The sequence below is a fragment of the Poecilia reticulata genome, chromosome 10, assembly GCF_904066995.2.
Source record: "Poecilia reticulata chromosome 10, P_reticulata-male-v2, whole genome shotgun sequence".
In the NCBI taxonomy this organism is placed as follows: Eukaryota; Metazoa; Chordata; class Actinopteri; order Cyprinodontiformes; family Poeciliidae; genus Poecilia; species Poecilia reticulata.
In genome coordinates this window covers 24,087,102-24,103,702 of record NC_088839.1, presented here as the reverse complement: position 1 = coordinate 24,103,702, position 16,601 = coordinate 24,087,102, and the positions used below count along the sequence as shown (strand labels likewise).

Below are 16,601 nucleotides of genomic sequence, written 5' to 3'. Positions count from 1 at the left end.
TCTTGCTGCAGACGGCATGAGCAACTTGGTGCGGAGGGCAAATAGCCACATACAGTAACACACCTGCAGAATCACATCCACCACTGCGCTCCTTTGCAGGGGGCAGCATAAAATTCGCACCTAGTGCTGCACATAAACAAATGGACCAGCAGAGGATGCAAATGTCTGACTATACTTTTAAACTTCCTGCTCCCACGGACAGCTTTAGTTGTCAGTGAAGGCACAAGGAGAACTTTGACCAATTTTCTGACGTTTTACCTGAAACGGATAAGAGCTGGCTTTAATATACTGACTTAACATATTTTATCTTGCATATGCTACATGAGTTACTTTTATGATGTAGCGTTTATAAAAAAAAATCCAGTCTCTGCTGATTGTGACTTCCTGACATTATGTTGCATATATTCTGATTGGGTGATTCCAACACATGACTATGCCGTCATCTGACTCCTTTAATTGTAGCACTGATTGGATTTTTACGGTATTTAAAAAAAAAAAAAAGATTTCAACAGGCATTCTTCTAGAGTTGGGTAACTCCAGGACTAAAGTTAAGTTTGAATTTTACAAAACTCCAGTAAAATGTGTGGAAGATTGATTGCAATATGACTAGAAATGGAAAAATGTTTAATTTGATCTTTATCAGGATAAAGATGAAAGCTCTTTTTCAAGGAAGTCTTGGCCAAGAGGCAGCAAAGGTTATAAAACTATTTCAATTAAAATGAAATAAGTTCAGTTAATTTGTAGTCCTTTTGCAAATTGTTCTGAGCATGCAAAGGCCTCCCTCCCCAATTCTCTGAGGGGAAACGGGACGGTTTAAGAAGTGTGAATGATTTTCCAAGCTGCAACATCAAACTGTGAAAATAACAACCGTCAGTCGATCTCTGGGCAAAACTTCTGATCAACATTTTCTCCTTTGACAGTTTGAAGCAGTGTGTGCCGTTTCTCTTAGTTGAGGTGCGGATGGCGACGTGCAGCTCTGGCTCGGTTCCTCTCCTCTGAGCGCTGCGATGCCGTGAGGGACGGAGGAAGATGAGGGACCAGGTACAATGCTGACAGATTTGGTAACTTCTGCTGCCAGAATTAAGTTGTAAAGAAAACCAGGCACACATACTAAATGCGTTTCATAATCCAGTGAACCAGCAGAACAACTGATTATTATTCATTAATTCAGATTTGATGCTGCTGGGATTTTTTTGTTTTGTTTTTGAAGGCCCATGATTGGGTGAGGTGGAGTCCACCCTTGGCTATTTTTCTCTTGCATTAGTAAAGTTGTGAAAGGAGTGTGTGTGTGTGTGTGTGTGTGTGTGTGTGCGTGTGTGTGTATGAGAGAGAGAGATGTTTTTGAGAGTAACCAATCAGGACTCGTCAAAGCAAGCAACCTGGCTTCTTTGTTTTATGTTGGTGTCTTAGAAAATTATCACCAAAACCTCAGCCATACAAAATAAATTACTTTTAGTTCATTAGTTTAATGTCTTGTGTAAATCTTTTAATTATTGTTGAATTTGACATTTAAAGCTCATGTCTTCAAACTGTAGAACTGGATTTAATCTCTAATCATTCTGTTTGTCAGAGTTCAAGTAACAGGACATGTGAACTAGTTAAATCGTGTTCTCAGGTTTTTGTGCTAAGTTTATTGGGAATTGGTAATGTTTTTGCTTTAGTTTGCTCTTTAGCAGTGCTGGGAGTGAGGGAATCCTGTTAGCGTCTTTACTGTCGGCCGCTAACATCATCAGACTCTTCATCAAGTCGAATTTTATGGATTTTTCTCCTCTCAGGTCAGAGATAAAAATTAAACTATTCTCTTCGTTTCATATTGATTTTTTTTTTCTTTTCTTCCTACTGTCCTTTTTAGCCTTTACAAAGAAAATAATAAGATGCAGTTAAACAATATGAGGGATTTGTCTGGATGAGTTTACCAGAGCATTGCTGATTAGTTTTATTATTGATTTACTCTGAGGTTTTTTTTAGTAACTGAAAAAAATATGTAGTTAATAAGATTTACTTGAGACACCTTGTTAGGTGTTGGTAAAGGCAGAAGGCTAGCAAAATGACAGGGAATCATGAGTCATTGTGTTGATGTCAGGTTAATAAGACGATATTTTTAAGAAAATACAGTTGAGCATAAAATTTATCCTCCTGGCAGATTTAATTAAAACTATTTTTATTTAAGCAGGATGCATTTTCTGAAATAAGAGTACACAACGATGTACAGGAGTATCTGTTCTGGGGAGAAAATGTCACAACGTAACTTAAAAATGATGCAGACTTCTCTAATGCCCTTTTTTTTAGCCAAATTAGGCGACACTGACAACAACTGGATATTTGGTGTAAAAACCCTGACAGTCCTTCAGATGATGGAATGGTCTTTTGCATCCATGTATTACATCGTCCTCTATATGAAAAGATAGTTGTGTCAACATTTAAAATTGCTGGTAACAAAATTTCAGCATTTAATTTAATATCATGTTACATTCTAACCACCCAAATGGTCCAGCAAACTGTGTTGGTAACACAATACAGTTTCAAAAGCGTCATCAGTTGATTGCTAAATTTTCACGACGTTTTACCCAAAGACGCTGTAATGCACCAAACCTTTGCAAATGTCTGGTATTTGAGGTAATTTAGGTTCAATTTAATCCTAAACATAGTTTTTGTTTCCGTTTCTCTCATACAGTTTAACGTGTAGCAGATGGTGCGACCTTCAGCGGACACTTGTATGTTGCATCTTTAGTCTTGATTAAATGAATGCGGTGTCCTTCAGTTTACATGGCGCTGCCCACAGTTTTGCTTGGCCTTCGCTGTGAAATTTGTGTTTTTAGCTCTGTGGAACAGATGCATGAATTGTCTCAGGTCTCTGTCTCTCTGGGCTGCGAATGATTTATTTGACTCCCAAATGCCTGCACCATGACAACTTGTCAATTAAAGTCAGGATCATGGCTAGTGACACATGACACTTTTCATTTCGTTCACTGCCATGCTTCCCCTCTTCTTTATTTAATCACACTGTGCTATAAGAACCTTGAGTTTTTTTTTTATTTCTAGTGCTGTGCTGCTATATAGGGCTGTTTTGTATATCCCCAGATTGACTAGTGGTGTGTCCTTCACATTAAACTTTATCTGAATTGGATTGTAACCGAATCTTCCTGGCTCATTTTGAGCGTCGATGTGTAGTTGAGGGAATGATGTTGCATCTAGTTTCTGAGATGACTCTGCACAATATCAAAGCTGGTCTGAGATGTAAACGAGAGATGCACCGATCCCATATAAATATCTACTAAACATTAAACCATTTAAAATTTTCAGCAATAGTTGTGCAGCCCTAGTTTGCACAAATAGAATAACGGTTTTATAGACTGATTAAAAACCTAAATTACACTTTAGCAAACTAAGAAGCTGTGAAGCAAACGTTAACGGTAGCATCATGTTCTCTGTTCGTTCGTCACTGTTTTCTACCACCTATCCGATATTTACACTGATTTTAAATGGTAGACTTCTTCAGTGCTTTGGCAGCAGTTTAATAACCCAACTCACTCAACACAGCAGAGAAAGTTCTCAAACTACTTACCTTTATACTTCAAAATAAGAGCCTAAAGAATTACAACCTTAAAGCAATCGTCTTTATCTGTGTTTCATAACAGGCATATTTAGCCAGTCATGCTCTCGTAGAGAGTTAGATTCTTGATTTTGATGAAATAGTGTGGCCTTTTTATACTCCTGCTTATCCTTAAATGCTATTAGATGCAGTGAGAAGAGAAGTGGAATTAATAGATTAAATTATTTATCAATTCATTTAGTCGGTTAAAGCTGTCCAACTGTCTCTACAAACCAGTAAAAACTGCTACTGTCCCAGTTGACCCACCCAGTTAACACTGTGGCAAAGTTAATCATTAAGGTTAACTTCTGACCACTGCACCTACATGTATTTTACAGGAAGATGCCCGGGGATCGTTATTCGACATCTGCAGTGCCACCCGAGTTCTGGCAAAGTTATAGCCTGCAGTAGTGTGTGATTGGCACTTAATGAGCAAATGTGAGTGACGTTGAGCTTTAGCCGAGGGGCGACAACAGCATGGAGCTGTGCTAGGTCATGAATCTGGAATAATGAAACGGTAAACGGCCTCGATCAGCCATATTGATTTTTCTTAGCTGTAGTCTATGTTTTATGTCCAGGACGGTCTACCCACATCTTAACCGCTCGCACACAAAGAAAGCACTCAAAGCCACTGCCTATGTCACAGGAACGGAGCAGCACACTCAGATGGTGATCTATTCTTCTCTGATGGACCCTTTTAGCGCATATTTCATATTAGGTTTAACAGACTTTATTAAATTATGGTTATTTTATGTCTCGCCCCGTCTAAGGCTTACAAAGTCCTGATAGAGGTCCTCTGTCATCACTTTTGAACAGAGAGGAAAGGATAGGTTCACAGAAATTATGCCCTAGCGGAGGGGTTGCACTTGACTTCTGCTCTGTTGTCTTATCAAGTCTTTCATTAGCATGCTGGTGCTGAAGTGCCTCATAAATGTAGCTGGTAATTCGCAGGAGGCCTTCTCTGCCTAGTCTGCAGCCATTATGCAATTCCTCATGGTTGTCTGACTCTTCTCCACACCCACCTGCTTGCTGGTCTGCTTCCTTTCCTTTCTGCCACTCACATTTTTATCTCCAACCACCCCCTCACCCCGCTGCCACACAGTTTTTGTTTTTTTGGTTTCATGTCTCCATTTGTTGCTGGCTCCAAGCACAAGGATGGATATCAAATGGAACTGACAAATGTACGCTTTCTGTGTTCTGTTAATTGTATTTCCTTGAGTGCTGGTATCAGAATGACATCATCTCCCAAATGCATACATTTTATTGAAAATTTAGAAGTTAGTTTCGACATGTTGAGTCATCTGCATGAAAGATGTTCTGAGAGAGATGGCAGATGTGCAAATTAAAGAAAGTTAGCAAGTTTCCAACTGCAGTTTTTCCTCACTGCTCTCATGGAGTGTTAAAAGGAGGAGCACCAAATATCCAGACTTGAGTTGATCAGAGTCTAAAAGGAAACAAACATTTACGTCTTACAATAATCTGATTGAGTTCCAAAATAACTCATGAAATACACAAACAGTGGTTCTGCTAAGTTCAATTCGACATTTGGTCGTTTATTTCTGGCTGAGCATGTTCCTTCAACTTCTAATTTGTCTGCCTACCTAACGACTCCTCCGTTATGAGTTCATTTAGTATTTTGAGCTTGCTTACAAGGATTAGAAATTTGATCTTTTGTCGACCAAAGTGTTTCGGCTTGTGGCCTTCTTCAGGTGCCCAAACAGATTGACATTTTGAAAAAACATACATCCTTTCTCATTCCCCTTAATATCATGTACGCATTTTTGGTTTTTATGAAGCAAAATTGCATTTCAGTTGGTTTATTTCAATATGGCAATATTAAATTAAAGGGGATATGAATACTTCACTTGGTTATTTAACCACCTGAAAATCAAAATGGGGTCCATACTCGGCACTGGAAAAAAATTAAGAAACCACTTAAAATGATCAGATTTTACTTTTTATAGGTATATTTGAGTTAAATGAACATCGTTCTTTTATTCTATGAACTATTGACATTTCTTGTAAAATTCCAAGCAAAACTTTAGTATTTAATTGCAGAAAATGAAATGAAAAAGATGCAGTGGTTTCAGACCTGAAATGATGCAAAGAAAACAAGTTCATATTGATTTAGAAACGACACTAATTTAACTCTGAGTTCAGAGATCAGTAGTTGGTGGAGTAACCATGAGGTTTTCAATGGGGTTCAGTGCAGTGGGCTCTTCACTTTTTCCTGAGTTGTATCTGTGGAAAACGCGTTTTAAAAACATTTGTCATACATAAATGCTGCTGGAGATTCAAGAAAATGAACGACTGAGAAGACCTTACAGATGATGACAAATTCTGTGAGGTTAGGATTCGGTGTCTATCGCAGGTTTAATTTGTTTATCTTCTTTCTCATTACTGCTCTTCAGGCTGTCATTAACTCTGCTGATTTTAATTTTCAACCGTTATTAAAAAATTTAATCTGAGCAGATGCAACATTTATTGGTAATTCAAGGAGCTACATCTCTAAAACATTACCTTTCACTCCTGCCAACGTGCTTTAATGTCATGACTTTCTCCATCTTAATGAATTTCCTCAACACTTTGAGTGGTTTATTATCCAAGAGGGATACATATTTGTTGTTGGGCCTGAGATGTCGGCGTATTGCAGCGGCGCATGAATTCCAGAATCAAATCGATTTAGTACAAGCCGCGCAGTCGAATGTTGTTTCTGATAACCTGCTGTGTGCTTCAAAACAAAACACTTCCTGCTCATACAGAAAATGCTTAACACTAATAGGTTAGTGTGTGTAGCTCGGTTCTGTTATTGAGAGCGATTCGGCTGACCAGCCAACTGAAAGGCCTCCATGCCTTTCCTGGAGTCGCAGTTCGAAATAAAACCAAGCTAATTTCTCTCAAAGTTCCTTTATCCGTTTTCCCAGAGCTCGTGGAACAGGGTTTCTCTGCATGACTGCAGTAAAATTAATTCAGGATGAATGAGACCAACCGAACATTGAGTTACTACTCCCACTTTTGATTTGATCAGAATATGCCTTTCCCCAGTATGCTTTTCAGCTGGAACTACGTTTCTCATTCCTCTCTTTGCTATGATTTCCTGGAGTTCGCTGGCGAGTGTAATCACTTGTGCACTCAGTGGAGATAAGTATCCAAGACACCAAATGACTTTCTGTGATTTCACAGTTTTTAATTGGGTCCTATGGATAAAACAATTTGTTATCTTAGTTTCGGAGGTGTTTGTGACTCTAGGCAAAAACTGTGAGATCTGATTTGAATAACGGGAGCAGTGAGTTGACACATTTACCAGTGGATTGCAAAAGATTGATGTTTCAATACACACTTCCTCCATTCTCAATGGGAATGAGGATAATAACTGGCGCTAAAACTAATTTGTAGACCAAGAAGACTTGGTCTGTAAAGCATGCGAGTGGAAAATGGGGAGAAAAATATATTTTCAGTATTGAAGAAAACATCTTGATTTCTGCCTGAAGTGCCCATTGGATTGTTTCACATTGTTTCTCTAATGATCTAAACTTTCCATGGACTTTATTTGGATATTTTAATGTGTGCATTTAGGTCTCTGTGGGATTGCAAACTGTTCACTTAGAACAGTTTGATTCTGGTCAAATTTAACTTGTAGTTTGAATGACAATGCAAAAATAATTGGATTTCAGCAAAAAAAAAAAAAAAAAAAAAAATCAAGCATCAAGACCTGCTGTGTGAACGTCGCCTTACTCGCCACAAAAAGAAAAAGCTTCTGTCATGTCAGGGATGCATTAAACATGCGAAAAAGGGCAATTTGATACCAAAATTAAATTTGATTAGATGTCTTTGAAATAGTTTTTTGGTGGAAAGCAAACATCAACACCATAAATGGATGGAGCTAAGTACAGGGCAATCTTCTAAGAAGGCCTATTAGAGGCTGTAAAGACTCTGACAAATGACAACAAACTCCAAACATAGAGCCACAGCTGCTGCAGGAGGGTTTACATCAAAGCGCTAAAAAGTAGAGCTTTAACTGGGTTCAAATGACCCGGTTAAAGTTCAGTCTTACATTTTTAACATTTAGAAATCAATACTGATGGGGAGACTGGATGGAGAGCATCCATGCAGCTCACCTATTTTGAGAATGGTGAAACTTTTTCTGTTTCACCACAAACGTTTTGCGTTTAAAGGCTGTTCTACAGAGGATTGAATACCAGTCCCCCTTTTTTCACATTTGTATCAGTAAAACATAAAAAAAATGACTTACTTCCTCACTTCCCAATTATATACAGCTCTTTGTTTTGGTCCTTTTAAGGTTTACGGTCACATATGTGACAAGGTTCAACTAGTATCACTTACGCAATTTAAAATGATTCTTATTGAAAAAGCTTTAAAAGTTCTTATTGTATATAAAGTTAAGTGTTTTTAAAGCTTCTCATGGAGCTAAATTTCTGTTTTTGTCTTTCAGCCGTCGTCCTCTCGCCACCCTCACAACAAGCTCATTACAAACTGTTCACCAACGTTAATCGTTGACTTGGGAGTCCTTATGGCAGATGTTCAATGTTTATGGGATAGCTCAGGGGTATGAGTTGTCACTGCTGAAGGTCTTTCTCTTAGTTAATGTGTAAGAAATCTACAGATAGACTTCATCTGAGCTAAAAACAAAACCCTTTGAAATGGCTTATTGATCTTTTACTCCCCCTCTCTTACTGTTGATGTGGTGTAACCAGATAGTACTCACTTTCTTTTGGGCAGGGGAGAGTCGCTTCTGCTTGTACACACAAACAGCGATGCAAAAACGTGCTCCTGTTCATATATGGGCCCAAGGAATTGGATCTGAATGCAGCGGGCTGTGAGGACGGGTAATGGAGGACAGTATGTGTCCTGGGATCACGCGTATGGATCCTCCATTGCGAGGGCGATGAGACCTGAAGGGCGACAGGGAGATGGAGGCATTGAGGGGGAGAGATGCCGTTGCCCAACGCTCTGTTAGGCGCCTAATGGAGAGACAGCAGAAAAGCAGCGAGCTCTACAGGGCCCGCTGCTCACAAGGAGCCCTGGAACGCAAACTCACTGGGAGGAGAGAAAAGTCAGGCAGTGGAGGCTGGTGCAAAACTGGTGCAAGGCTGGAGCCCTCCATGACTTTCTACTGAAGTCCAGCAGCCTAAATTTAGGCTGCTGGACCAGCATTGTCCAGCATTTCCTGGACAAGCCTGGAAATGCTTGTCCAGGCTGCTGGACAAGCATTTCAGTCCAGCAGCCTGGAATTTAGGGGTGGACTGAAAGTTTTCTAGTTTTAATTACTATTATAAATAGTAATTTGTGGTACTATAATGATGATAAAAGTGACAATAAGAGCCATTTGTGACACAAGTCACTTACAAAAGCATGCTTTTTATCACTAAACTGCACACACATTCTGAAATGTATCAATATTTATTGATACATTGAACAACCAGCAGAGAAAATACAATAAGGACAGTTCTGGATTATTTATATATATATATCATCATGAATTGGAATTTATTATGACAATAAATCAAAACTCTTATAAGAAATTGAATACAATGAATACAATACATTCCTACCCCTTGCTGAAATGAGCTTCTCGGCTACAGCACAAAAAACTGTTTCAGAAATGGTAAAGCTATTATATATTTGACATAAACTAATGAAATGGGTAGTAATTAGATTTTTAGTTGGGGTCTCAAGTATTTGTGGATTTTAGGTCTTTGCACCATGTCGTTAGGCCACTTAACCTAGCAACATTTAAATATCTGCAGATCTTCTCTGACCCAGAAACCTTTGATTTAAGCATTTAGTGTTGATGGCTTCACACACGGGAGGCGACGTCCGTTCACTTCCTAAACGACAATCACTCGCCCACCTCCAGCCAAGCGACTGGTGAAATTTAGACTTCACGAACATAGGCATGTCAGTCACTGTTCATGTTGGTGTTGAATTCTCACAAATTTGAAATGTCTCTTGTAATTTTTGTGGCACTGCTATGTATATGCAGTTTAGCTTTTGTTTTAGCCTAAATTTGTAGAGTAAAATAAGTTAAAATACAGCATGCAGCAACTCAGGACTGTGGAGTCTGAACCAGTAGACGGATGGATTTCAACCAGTTAGTGGTGTGATGCAGGACTGTTTGAGAAGACGGTTCATTAGTAGCAAGAGATGAATCTAATCTGAACCAAAGTGATAAAGATCCAAATCTACCATTTAGCTGTTTTTGAGAGAGGGAACAATATTTGGGCAAGAAATGTTGGGTTTATTTGTATTCGTGTGACAGCTTTTTACTTTAATGTGCAAAGCAAGTGGTTCCCTTATCACAGTATTTATATTTATAACATGGAGCATGGGCTGGGCTGTATTCAGCCATTGTCGCTGCATATGCAAATTTGCTTTTATTTTGTACTCTGGGAAATATTCAGATGGTGGGACTTATTTTTAATTTTCTCGAATGAGGACAAATAAAATATTTAGTTTTACCCCTATGCTAAATTTGATCAGCCTTTTATTGCAACAAGACTTGCAATCGCTCTGCCAGCAGTGAGACCATTGTAATAATCCTTCTTAAGTCTTTCCCACCTTATCTACATCTTTGCTGTTTACTCTTTACTGGAAAAGCCAAATTTGTTTATCTGTGAAATATAAACATGCACAGGGTGTAGTGATGACACACAAGCATGTGTTTATCTGCAAGCTTTTTATTATTTAAGATCACCATTCAACTAAACTCTCATGAGGACCTATACACCTTAGCAAACATTTAAAATCTGTGCCAGAGTCACGAGCATTCATTTTTTAAGACCTTCGCTGTGCTGAACAAGTTACAGGGGAACAATTGACATGAATTATGAAAATGGAAGTACTGCACTCAAACGAGTGGAATATAGCCTACCAGTTATGTAAAGGTCGGTGAGTAGGTTGTTAAAGAGCGAGAAACACAGAAAAGTACCTTTTTCACTATATAGCTATAAAATGTGCACAGATTGGACACCGTAGCTTCACATCATTGATAGCCGCACACTTAACGCCCTTTGAGCTGCATATTTAGCATAACTCTACCTGATGGTTGTTGAAAACTGAAAAGCTCATCAAAGCAACAGAATCAAAGCAAGACAGAACAGCTGTCTTTGTTTTACAATTTGGTAGTTATGCAAATTGTGAAACTACAATCATATTAACACTCATTGTTTCCCAGATGGGGCTGCTGTCATTGATCAGAGGTCCAGTGACGAGAGAAGGCAAACCCATAGTGCAAAATTCCCTTTTTGGACATTTTTGGACTTCCATACAGTCTCTGTTGTGTCTAGAAACAGTCCAAGCATTAAAAAAAACAAACTTCCAGCCGTTTTCTGTTAGTAAGTTTATGTATTTTGGTGCCTGGAAAACTAGCAGTTTGAAAAACCTCCTGATGTATACCGTATTTTCCGCATTAGAAGGCGCACCTAAAAACCTTCAATTTTCTCAAAAGCCGACGGTGCGCCTTATATATGGACCAATATTGAGCCTCAACAGGTCTAGCAACCATGGTAAGCAGCCGCCGACTTCATTTTCCCCCTTATAAGAAGAAGCGTGCGATGCATGCTGCGATAGTTGTCAGAACGCTGGTTTGTTAATAAATTTGACTCACCTATCCATAGACATGAATACCGACCGTAGCTCATTTAGCACCATGTTCTCCACCAACATGCTGTGTGCTAACGGAGACGGGTCACCATCGTCCGGCCACGCCCCGGCCCAGACGCGCTAGCCTCTCCTCGCCGACCGGAGTCATTCTTTATGTCAACAAAGTGGCTTTAGATATTCATTTGGGGTGCTTCGACTAGGGTTGCCAAGGGACCAGCCCCTATACATTTAAAGCCGGGGGGCGGGGGACGAAAGACAGAGACTGCGGCTGCAGCGTGTCGGTTGGTCTGTTACCCAGAAAGCAGTTGGGCACAATTTTTCAACACCAAAACCGTGAGTGAAACAATGACTGGGGCAGCCTATGCGCCTTATAATGCTGTGCGCCTTATATATTAAGACAGTTTTAAAATAGGCCATTCATTGAAGGTGCGCCTTATAGTGCGGAAAATACTGTATATATTTTTTACTGATTTACAATCAGAGGGCTGAAGTGGAGTTCCAGGACGTTTAGTTAGTTGGTTTTACCACTTTACTTTTCATTAGTCCGAAAAGGAAATTAAATGATGTAATTCTGTATGAATTACATCATTTAATCTTTAAGGATTTATTTTTGGACTGTGAAAGGCAGAAAAGGACCTGCAGTAGCTGTCTTTTTTTCACCTACTCTAGAGAAGCTTCTGACTGAAGACATTCTGCTGTATAGCAGTGCTGTAAAGCGGAGGATCAGGTTTGTCTGTAATATCTTGGTTTTATGAAGAATCGTTCCCTAATCAGAGGTGTACAGAACGAAAAGGAATAGTGAGAGTACTGTCCCCTGTGGTGCTCCTGTTTTGCTGACCACCTGCACAAACTCTCGTCCGTCAGGTAGTCATTGATCCAGGCGGTTGTTTCGGCCTCCAATTGTGTCTTCTGGAGTTTCTGACAAAGCAAATCAGGTTGAATTGTGTTAAATGCACTGGAGAAATCAAAGAACATGATCCCCACAGTGAAGCCAGATGTTTATCGGTGTAGGAAATCACTTTCAATACATCTGCTAAAGATCCTGCAGCTTTAAACTGTAATATTACTTCGCTCACAGATCCTGCTGTTAATTTTTTTCCTTCCCGCTACTCATCCGGCTTTTTTTTCTTCATGTATGTTTAATTATGCTTTTCCATTTCTTACCGTCTCATTATACGTCATTGTGTTATTTGTCTTGTTTGTGTACTCTGAGTCTCTGAATAAACTCAGCAGACTCAATTGAATTGCAGTCTAAACATATTTCTGGTTAGCTGTTCAAACCTTGCAAACAAAACAAAGAAACCAACCAGTCTCAGCAGCAGACAGTTTTGATCTCGTAAAACGATGGCCATATAGCATTTATATTCATTTGTGATGGGAAAAGTAGGAACAAGTCACCAGAGCACTAACAGGAAAAAAAACCCATACATTTCTAAATTTATTTATTTTTCTTGGAAAACATACTAGTTATCAGTTTCAGAGGTTTTAAAATGGTAAACTTTGTGTTTGAGTTCAGCTTGTTTACAGAGTCGTTTGAGCCGACGGCACATTTGACTTTCGGGATGGGGTGACATACAGCTGCTGTTGAAATCACAGCTGCAGTGCCGCTTTCCCTGCTGTCCTGCTGAAAGACGGTTGTGACACCCTCAGCTTTAAAATGTGCATCCTAATTTCCTTTGCTTTCCTTTGTCTTTCATTTATTGTTTTTGAGCAGTGGTGATTCCTAAACGGTGCTCATACCGAGCCTCTTCTTCTGGTACTTAAAATAGTCTCCCTGTTTTCATCCACAAGCAGAGTGTGCCAGCTCTCCATTGGCTGCACATGCTTAAAAGCAATAGAAAACTTGTTTAAGGAGCAAGTGATAAAAGTTGGATGTATTTATTTCTTTTTATCTGGTGCTTGTGGACTTCTCTCCCTAATTCCACCCTGGGCAACCGCCCAAATCACGCATATCAAAAAGTGACGCTTTGTTTTTTTCAGTCAAAATACATTTATTTTTTGTTTTATTATAAACACAGCAAAGTTAGTTGAAGAAACTGGATGCCTGAAAAAAGTTTAATTAGTAGTTAATTTGTGTGAATATTTAGATTCACCAATCCTTTTGTTTTAGTTTGTAAAATATCTCACATTTGGAGAAATTGGGTTTATTCATATTATTGTCTGAGGGACTGAATATCAGACTTAATTAATATCTTCCATCATTGGCATTTCTTCTGCTCCTGCGTCGGGAGCACATGTACTTCAAGAGGGAGTCGGTTCATTGAAAAGACAGGACAGAGTGATGTTAGTGAGCAGAAACCCCAGATGGACTCCACTACACTCCACTCAATAAGAAAAGCCCTAAACGGATTTCAGTGAGGGAATTGCTCAGGGAGAACAGAACAGATTGATGGATACACGTTCTGCATGCTATTGCCGGTGGAACAGCAACACCAAAAGCATCTCATCGACAATTACAGCAGAGGGAGCGGCGAGAAAGCGAGAGAGAGGGTGAGATACAGCCAGGGGAGGCCATGAATTTCTGGAAGATATTAGGTTTGGGGAAGGAAGAAAAAATGTATCCGCACAGCCTCATTCAGTCGGCTTCCAGCTCACTGTGACAAGAATCCTTGGCAGCACTTCACAAGTCTATGCAATTCAAATCCTATCATTGTATTTCTGCAGATTCAGTATGTTTCAAGGTCACTTGTAGTCACCTGTAATTGATTATTACAAGCCTGCAGCACCAGACTGATAAGCTCATTTCGCAATCTTAACGCCGAGCCTTTTTGACAAAGACTGTATTCATTACCACTGTTGGTTGCAGACAAAGCAGGTGTAGTTTATTAATAGCCGAGACCAAAGAATCGTTGCCAGCAGGCTTAAGTTGGATATAAAAACGCTCAGTGATTGTGCAGGCATACTTGAACTCAGTATGTTTAAATACAGAATTGTATATCACGGAATAGGAGTGATTGTTATGCCAGAGAAAAACTGAATAAAAGGACATGCCAGATCAGAAGCTCTTCTGCAATTGTATAAAAACCAGGAGGAAGAAAAAGGTTCTATTTTCTTAGCTGTTAATCTGTGTAATCTAACAGTGTAGGACTCAATCTCTGGAGGAGAATAGGTGCGAGACGATCCACCTTCCAATTCAAAAGGACATGAGGCCTCAGCAACACATCACAGGTACTATTCAATGCATGTGGTGCAAAATGGCATCAGCTTCTGGGGGGCTTTGATAAGATATCTCCCTCTTCTTTCTCCTCTTTGCCACTGCTGCCTCACACACAGCGGGGGAAGCGTGTGGCTTGGCACAACTTTTGAAGTCTCACTTGGACGCAGCAAAGAAAAAAGGGTTGCAGGTGTTGATTAGACGTCGGCTTCACTTTAGGAGATAAGTTGCTCCGTGGATAGGCTATTCTTGATTTTTTTTCAAGGACACGAAATGCGTTTGAGAGACTTCCAAAGGTTTGTATTCACGCCATTGTTGGCTGTGAAAACAAGTAGAGATTTATAAAGCGACATTACTCTTCCTTTCATCGTTGATTGTTTTTTTTTCTACTAATGTACACAGTCTCCGTAAATGAAGTGAAAATCAAGCATTAAATTAGATGTGCTCATCAAATTAAATGCTTATCATCAGACTAATCCATCTTAATCTTTTAGCTCATATTAATCAATAGCGCTTAAGAGCAGGATGACAAATGGGTGTATAAGCAGAGCAAAAATGTAAGCATTGGTTAAAAAAAACAACAGGAAACTGGAATGAATTTAAAGCCTTGCAAAAGTATGTGTACCTCTGGACCCATTTAACTTTTTTACAAATCTATAATATTAAATTTTGTGTACTGACCAACACAAAGTATTGGATAATTGTGAAGTGGAAGGAAAATAACCACAGTGAAAGGGTAAAGTCAGGAGATATTCTTGCTTACAGATATCTCACAAAGCACCGTCTCCCCACAGGAGCCACTAATAAAACAATTTGTGTGTGACAAATCAAAGCTACCAAAACATGGCCGCCCTCCTCCTAAACTAACAAACCAGGCCCAATGTGACTCTGGAGGAGCTGCTGAAGAACAAACGCAAGGAGACCCAAAGTTCAAACTATTACTGTATTTGTGAAACTTTCCACAAATATGAGTGAAAAGAATGTAGTTGAAATAAAACCACAAGTCCCATTTCCAGTTTTCTTCAAGTTCTCTAAGTGAGCAAAGTTTCTAAGAAGTCTTGACTCTTATTGAGGAGAAAATAAAACTGTATGGATTTCTTTTCTTTTTCAAGTTGACAATAACTGAGAAATCAAAAGTAGGCCATTTTGTAAGAGAACCGTTTGAACTGGACCAACAGTTTTTTAGTTGGTCCAAAATGTTAAAACTAAGGTATTAAAGTTCCCACACTGATTAAATGAACTCCCTTCCAGCCAAGGAAACCATATTTCTTATTTGACAAATAAAAAAAAAACTTTAAAAATTAGGTGTAGAAATCCTCAAGAAAAGTTGAATTTCGTGGCCTTCAAGCAAGATTGTAACCTGCAGGAGACTTTTATACTCGGGTGGAGGGTGTCCTCAAAACCAGAAAACGATCTGAAACTCACTGCCAGAGCTTGAATTGACTGGTTTAAATCAGTCTAAGAACAGTGTTAAATAAATGTCCTTCATCCAATTTGAGCTTGAACTGTTTTTTTTTTTTTTTTTAAAGAAGAAAAACGTACAAAGACTCAAAGGGTTTCTACAAAGTGTTGCCTCAGACGGAATAGAAACAAATGTGACATTTTTCAGATAAAATTTTTTTTTATCATTTTAACTCCACTAACTTTCACATAAATTCCAGATGAAACCAGTTTGAGGCTCGCACATGAGGGGGCTGATTACTTTTTTAAAGATGTATACATGCATTCGTTTAGCTTAATGACATGAGAAAAAAAAATTCTTTAGCTGCATTTTGTTTCCTATTTACAGCTTTGAAGGTTGTTGCACAAGAAAAAAAAAAAAAAAACTTTCACATTCTAGAGGTGCTGTGGGACTCGAGCCAAGAAGTCTGTCATTCACCATGTAAAAACAATGCAGGTACTGATGATTCGGTCGCTAGGCAACACTAACTACTTTATTTACTGTAAAAATAAGCTTGTTTGTGTATATAGTAGGGAGTCAATTATGAATAAATATGATAGATTTTTTTCATATTCTTTCTCAGGAGGAGGAAGGCCATGCGATAGCAGTCTTCCTCCAACATAAAGCACAAGATAGAGCTCAAGGCCAAAGGAAAGTTGTGACTAAGCTCATGTATTTATCTGTATAGCTGTTAGTCAGTCCCATTCGCTGTGTGGGTGGGTGTCTGTACGATTTAGTTTCTCCTCTTTGCAAATAATGTATATAATTAGGTAAAACAATCTTATTTCTGA

At 39.0% G+C, this 16,601-nt stretch overlaps 1 long non-coding RNA gene across 1 annotated transcript in view; it reads left to right on the top strand.

Moving 5' to 3' along the window:
• Positions 1-16,601, top strand: part of LOC145553170 (uncharacterized) — an 86,013-nt gene that overhangs the window by 29,116 nt on the left and 40,296 nt on the right. The window contains exon 2 of the long non-coding RNA XR_014089427.1: positions 921-1,041. This is a non-coding gene — a long non-coding RNA (uncharacterized LOC145553170). The remainder of the gene's footprint in view (positions 1-920; positions 1,042-16,601) is intronic.